This window comes from Nuphar pumila, chromosome 9, assembly GCF_984573655.1.
Source record: "Nuphar pumila chromosome 9, dmNupPumi1.hap1.1, whole genome shotgun sequence".
In the NCBI taxonomy this organism is placed as follows: domain Eukaryota; kingdom Viridiplantae; phylum Streptophyta; class Magnoliopsida; order Nymphaeales; family Nymphaeaceae; genus Nuphar; species Nuphar pumila.
In genome coordinates this window covers 97,759,290-97,764,379 of record NC_143257.1, presented here as the reverse complement: position 1 = coordinate 97,764,379, position 5,090 = coordinate 97,759,290, and the positions used below count along the sequence as shown (strand labels likewise).

The following is a 5,090-nucleotide window of genomic DNA, read 5'->3' as shown; positions in this document are numbered from 1 at the left end:
AGGTAGAAAATCCAAAGTTAGGACGTGTGCTACACCGGTCTACTCCAAGGTGTATGCAATGACTGACGATCATCATTTGATTCGTCATTTGAGGGAGTACTTCATGCCAAATACGTATACTCCCATCTCCTGCATCACGAGACCTGATGTAGGAGCAAGCCATTTTGAGATAAAGGCCAGTGTGATTCAAATGCTACCTTCGTTTTATGGCCTTAGCAATGAGGACCCATATCATCATCTCGACGAATTCCTTGAGATTTGCTCGACAGTGCGAATCAATAACTTTGGAGATGACGCTATGAGGTTGACTTTGTTTCCGTTCTCTCTCAAGGATAAAGCCAAGCACTTGCTAAAATCTCTTGAGACGGTTCGTATTACTACTTGGGAAGGAATGCAGCACGAATTCCTCAAAAAGTACTTCCCAATTGGTAAAATGAATCAGTTTAGTAAAGCTATAACCAGTTTTTCTCAAATTAAGGGAGAACAGTTTCACGAGTCTTGGGAGAGATTGAAAGATCTTCTCCGCAAGTGTCCCCATCACCAAGTGCCTCGTTGGCAGTTGGTGCAGTATTTTTATGACAGGCTTACTGAGAAGCATCGTCAAATGGTTGATTCATCTTGTGGGGGCACTTTTATGCTCAAGAGTGAGGATGAGGCGTTGTCTCTATTCGAGACCTTGAGTGAAAACACGATGCATCATACCTTGTCTTCACGGCTCGATAGGAGTACATCTCTGTCTAGTGGTCCTAGGAAAGTTGGGATTTTCGGAGTTGGGTCCGAGTTAGAATTGCGTACCAAGGTTGACCAGTTGACTAGGAAGTTAGATCAAATCCTAGCCAATTCTTCGAGAAGTCTAGTAGAAAGAGTGTGCGAGCTATGTGCTAGCCCTGCACATTGTGTTTCGGATTGTCCGACAGTGCCATTATATCCTGAATTCATTTAGGAGCAGGTGAATGCTGCCCAAGGTTTTGCTAAACCCATGCCTGATTCATTTACATCATCTTATAACCCAGGTTGGCGAAACCAGTCCATTTCCTCATCCCATCAGCCCTCCCAGACACAGTAACCTTTCACAAGGTTACTCGCATCCCATTTTTCCACAGGTTCATCCCCAGTCTAGTCTACCTTTTCCTCAAGAGCCCATTCCTAATTCATCATTTTAGGAAAAGATGTTAGAGGCCTTTTCTGATATCAAGGCCACTCTTTGCTCCCATACGCAGTCAATAGCCAAACTAGAGACTCAAATGGGACAGTTAGCTCAGACATTGAGTTGACAAAGCCAGAGAAACCCATCTAGTAGGCCTGTTGTCATCTCAAAGGGAGAGGAGCGTAGATCATTTGACTTGCAACCCACTACTTCACATCATGAGCAAGCCAAATCTGTTACATCCCTTCAGAGCGGGAAGTCGTATCATCCCATTCAGGAATCGACTCATGAGCCTCATATCATTTCTACTGACGAGTCAATCTCCATGATACCTCAGCAGAATGGGCCTGACCCACAGCATGCATTATCATCATATACAGCCCCATTCTCTGAGCTTTTAGGATCACCGATTCCTTTTAGGAAGCAAGAGGTACAGATGCAGAAGGTGCTTGACCAAGTCAAGCCTGATCATATTCATCACTTGTCTGAAGTTGCATTCATTGATAGTCGATCGGTCCGAGACTCTCATTTCTTGACCAGTCTCTCAGATGAGACTAATCTTCATTCTTCATGTCGAGAGAGTCATGATACCACATTTAGAAGAAGACGGGATGGAAAACACAGTGCGCAGTGTCATAGATGACACTATTTTTCATAGAGAGCCTGATTGAGCCTGACTTCATGTCCATTGATCTCATGGACGATGAAGGTTTTTCCAGGGATCCGTCTGGCTGGGGACATGAAACTTAGCGCTTTATGAGAGGCAACCCATATCTTGTATATTATTAGATTTGATTAGAATTTATAGATTTTATTTTGTTTTTCCTTTTTCATTTTATTCATGAGTTTTTCATGTCCTTTTTGTTTCATTCATGGTGTTCATGTTTTGTCATGTATACATTGCATTCATTACATTCATAGAACGTGCATATTTTTAATTCATGTCAAGTTATTCTACTCTTTTCCCTCATTTATTTCCTCTCATGTGCATTCACTTAGTTTCATATAAGCATGGGGGAGTGTCACTGGGACAGTGTCATTCAAGCATGGGGGAGGGTGTAGTTTGCACACCTTAATATTTTCGTTTACGTTCTTGCACATGTTTACACATCTCTCATGAAAAGTAGGTTTTTAAAGAAAGAGTTTGAACTTATATGAATGCTATTTCAAATCTGATGTTTTTAGAGGATTTTGAAGCCCCACGAATTTTTTTTTCTGACATAGATCTAAAAATTATGGTTGTTTATGTGGATTTCGAAGAAATGATGATAGATACATGTTAGAGTTTATTTTGAATCATAAATATGAATATGCACAGTTGTATTTTTAAAAAACTAAGCAAATGAACAAAAGCGTAAAAAAGAGCTCAAAAGATAAAAAAAGAAGCATGCGTTAGGTTGTTTGGATAATTCCACAATCCTTAGTAGATGGAACTTAGATGTAACTTGAAACTTTTAATTCCATTTCGAAAAGGAGAGTAGAAAACTTCGTGATCCTAAGTAGCTGAGAACAGATATAAGTTGAAATGTTTGACTCTCACGTTATAAAGGTGAATGAAGGAAGTCACTTTTATGTCTTAGTTGATATCTTTTGGTATGCATTGAAAAAGTATAGAAGATATTAACATTTCACAAGGCATAAAAGCAGACCACACTCAAGCTATAAGAGAAGAATAAGTGCGCAAAAAGAAAAAGCGTGAAAAATGAAAAAAAATGAAGAAAAGAGCTGAAAAAGAAAGAAAAGTTCAGTGCTTAGAAGTGTGATTGAGAAAACCTGTGCAAAAAACATATGAGTGAGGATAAGTAAATAATAACTTGCTTTTATTGGATTTTCCTAAAATAAAACATAAATAATTGTGATATTTAGAAAAGTGAAAGAAATTCTTTTTCTGTGGTGGTATATAAAAGACTCTAATTATGTTGTGATTTTGAAATAATAGGAAATATTTGTGAAAATAAAATCTTTAATTACCTACTGATTATGAGGATGTGTAATATTATGCATACATGACAGAGATGTTTGTGGGTAGCATCATTGCAAACCCTCAGGAGACCTTACTCGTCCACTGGGGTAACCCAGGGGTTGAAAGGGCTTGTTGCATGAGCTAAATGCAACAGTGATTCCTACGAAAGTGAGTTAGATGATAGTTTTCATTTCATGCAATTTTTTTGTTTGCTCGAGGACTAGCAAAACATAAGCATGGGGGTATTTGATCATGCATATATTTCAAGGTGAATTAACATTAAAATATGCATGATTTTATAAAAAAATGTTTTGAAAAACCCAAGTTTATGTTAGTTTTTGTTAAATGAGCTAAAATGATTTCAACACAGAAAATGTATGAAAAATAGCTTTATTTGTATATTTTAGTACATATTTTGATGTTTGATATTAACATAGTAGTTTTCAATAAATATAATAATAAAAATAAAAATAATAAGTAGAATTAGGTTAGAGTAAACTAATTTTGATTTGAGATTTTTAGAAATTAAAATTTTTTTAAATAGTTTTTAGATTTTTAAAAGAAATAAAAACAAACCGGTTTACACGGTTTGAGTTTTGTGAAAAATAAAACTGAAAAATGATTAGAAACCGGTTCAAGCCGGTTTGGGTTCTTTAAAACCCAAAAACGGAAAAACAAACAATTCACCTTCTCCATTTGCGCCAAAACCGATCCCCTTTCCCCTCTTTCCCTCTCTTCCCTCTGTTCTCACCTTCTCCACCACCGCCGGTGGTTTCTTACTTCTTTCTTCCCCTTCTCCCTATTTTTCTATCTCTTCCAACCGGTGGTGGTGGTGGATCCTCAATCCGGCGACGACGTGGATGGTGGAGGCCGATTTCTCTTCTAACCCTTCTGGTGCGGTAAATCATCTTCATCTTCTTCTTCTTCTTTTTCAACTACTTCATTCTTCTTCTTCGTTGTCTCTTCAATCTGGTGTGTCTTGTTTCTGAAAAAGAAAAAAAAAAGAAAAAAAGAAGAAATAGATAGTTGTTGGTTCAAAGGTTTTCTGTTCATCGTCCGATCTGCTATTTCGGTGATTCTTTCTTTAGATTTCGTTTGTAATTTTGTTAATTTGTTTGTTAGCAGATAAGTTTCGTAAGTTTTTATTTCATTTCCTATTTCTGCATTCTGCTTGAGGCATCGCATAGATTTTCTGGTTTTTGCATTAATCGTGTTTCCTGTGTAATGTTCTGTTTTGTTTTCTTGTTCAAATCAGTTTTGTGTCTTTCAATTTAGTCGTGTGTCAAAGAATTTCTTGATTTCTTTAAATATAATTTCCTGTTTTTGCTTTTACATTCATTCTCTGCTTTCATTTACTTCATTTTCCAGTTTTTTTTAGTTCAATTCTTGTTTCTTCCATGTCTGATTCTTGTTTTCGTGTTAGTTTAGTAAATTCTGTTTTGATTATGTAGTAAATTCCATGTTTTTAACTCTGAATTTCTGTTTTGTTGAATAGGTTCTAATTTCTTGTTTTTAATTTTTGTATTTTCCTGTTTTCTTTTCTTTCATTCAAATTGCTGTTTGTTTAGTTTTACAATTCCTGTTTTTTTAGTTTAATTTTTCTGTTTTTCTTATCATTTCATTTCATGTTTTTTTTTAGTTAAGCATTCGTTTCATTCCTTTCTTTTTCTGAAAATTTTTTCTGTCATTCATTTGCTAAGTTCGTGTCTTGTTATACATGTAGTTTTTGTTTTTTTTTTAATTCAGTCACTTTTCTGTTTTGTTTTTTTTATAGTTAATTCCTATCTCTTTCATTTCTAATTCCTGTTTTAGTTTTTCAACTTTTTTCCTGTTTAGTTGAATTGTTACTCATTTTCCTTATAGTTTTTTTAATTGGAGTTTGTTCTTCAAGAATGTCTATTTGTTTTTCATTTTATTGAACCTCTTGTCTTTCATTACATGCATTGTCTGTTTTTTTTAATACATTTCAATTCATTTACA

The 5,090-nt window shown here is 35.5% G+C and overlaps 1 non-coding gene across 1 annotated transcript; it reads right to left on the bottom strand.

Annotated features, from left to right (window-relative positions):
- Positions 1–440: 440 nt before the first annotated feature.
- On the bottom strand, positions 441–546 carry LOC149828737 (small nucleolar RNA R71). Its single transcript, XR_016434527.1, has one exon. It is a non-coding gene; the product is annotated as a small nucleolar RNA R71 (small nucleolar RNA).
- Between the last annotated feature and the right edge of the window lie 4,544 nt (positions 547–5,090).